General features: G+C 47.9%; 1 pseudogene; it reads left to right on the top strand.

Annotated features, from left to right (window-relative positions):
- The first annotated feature begins 1203 nt into the window (after positions 1 to 1203).
- On the top strand, positions 1204 to 1324 carry LOC122803043 (annotated as a pseudogene).
- The last annotated feature ends 765 nt before the right edge of the window (positions 1325 to 2089 follow it).

The raw sequence follows: 2089 nt of genomic DNA on the forward strand, positions 1-2089 counted from the left end.
GCCTCACAGAGACCAACACAGGGTGTCAAAGTCATGGCCTCAAGCTAATTGCCACAAACTGCATGGTCATTCCATTTGGGAAAAACTAAACACTCACATATTAACACATAAGTAGCAGCCAACTTAATACAGACGAGGTAATAGGGGATCTGGGAACTAAGGTAGATAGTGATCTCTCCTTTGACAATCATATCTCCAAAGTAGTTAGGACATTCTTCCATGTTGACCATCTGATTACTAAAGGGTTCGCATCTAGACATAATGAGGTTATAGTGCCCCTTTACTTGTCACTCATCAGTCCCATCATAGAGTATGATAACCCATTTGGGATGTACCTCAGAAGACACTTCCGACAGCTGGAAGGTCCACGAATGTACCTCGCCAAGAGGATCACTGGCCTCAAACATATGTCCTATGCAGCCAGACTGAATAAACTCCTGCTTTACTCAGTGGCATCTTGTTTACTCAGAGATTATCTCTGCTGGCCAACAATGCCATGTCCAACTCAGGCTTAATGGATATGTTCCACCTATGGGAATCCATATCACAGTGAGCTACACGCTATAGTGAGCTAAACCATGCTGCAACAATAACTAGAACATGCTGGAGGGACAGATTCCTCTCACAGACACTCCCCATGCTTTGGAACAACATCCCTAATTACATTATACACAGCCCCTCACTAACACTCTTCAAGAGAAATCTTGAAGAGTGGATGGGGAACAGTAGGTACACCCCAGGGATCCCACCATTGGCTCTGCTCCACAGAGGGACAGTTAATTAATCAATGGGGTAGCAAAAGCTGACACATCTTGGCTAGGCTTATGAATGCCCTTGGGCAGTTAGCCAAGTACCTACCTATGAACCTATGAACCTATACATACAGTATCAGCACATGCTGATAGCTTAATTTACTGTTCAGGTGTTGACTTACCTTGTGCCAGTAGCAGTTGTGTGCGCAATAGTTGAGGGCTGCCTATGTTGGATGCACACAGTAGACTGCCTATACATGACAATTTACAGGTAGTCTTGTGTGTGCCATCCATTTTTACTGCGTATGCAGGTGGAGAAAGGTGTCAGTCCCTAGGTGCCTACACTGTCAGTGTGTGTGCTATACATTCCCTCCTTGCCAAGGCAGGGGCATACTGGGCATGCCTCCATCTGCCTACTGGGGCTGGCTCAGGGTGTTTGTGGCCTGAGTATGTGTTGTATGAAAGGAGAGAAGGTTAGCACTCCCCTTGATAAGGATGGAAGAGGTCCTAGTGGCCTTTACAACACATATATGGTTAAGGCATTGCCACTTACTTCGTGGCATCTATTTTTTGGGTGGGTGGGAGGATGGCATAATGGTTAAGGTGTTTACCTGGCAAGCACAAGGTGCAGGGTTTGATTCTCACGTGGGGTAGTTGGCTAGGCTTAGGGTGGCCCACAAGGGGCAATTAGCCTAGTACTAACCTATGAACCTATGAACCTATGAGTACCTCTGTGCCTGTGGGGCCCTTGGCAATGGTGGTGGGCTGTGAGGGCCTTCACCATCCTGTCCCTGCTGCAGCTGTTTCTGCAGGATCATATTGTGTAGCATGGCACATACTATGAAGATGTGGGCACACATGCCTGGAGAGTACTGCAAGGCTCCACCAGATATGTCCAAGCAACAGAACCGTGATTTCAGCATCCCAAATACATGCTCTATGATGATTCTAGTTTGTGCGTGTGCCTCATTATGGCATTCTTGCATGGGTGTGTGCGCATTTCTGATGAGAGTCATCATCCACGATTCCAGTGCATAGCCAGCATCCCCCACCATGTTGCCATGTGGGATGTCCCCCCTGGCAAATACCTGATACAGCTGTGAGGCATGCCAGATGTGGGAGTCGTGATAGCTTCCAGGGCTGCCAGCACACACATTCATGATAATGCCCTGGGCATTGCACACAACCTGGTAGTTGATGGAGGGGTATCCCTTGCAGTTTATGTAGAGCCTACCCTGCTCACAGGGTGGTGACTTCATGTGTATGTGCGTGCAGTCTATTGCACCCAGTACCTACGGGTATTCTGCCACACGGTGGAAGAGACGTATATTGCTGGC

Source organism: Protopterus annectens, chromosome 5.part0, assembly GCF_019279795.1.
Source record: "Protopterus annectens isolate FY-2018-M chromosome 5.part0, PAN1.0, whole genome shotgun sequence".
Lineage (NCBI taxonomy): Eukaryota > Metazoa > Chordata > Ceratodontiformes > Protopteridae > Protopterus > Protopterus annectens.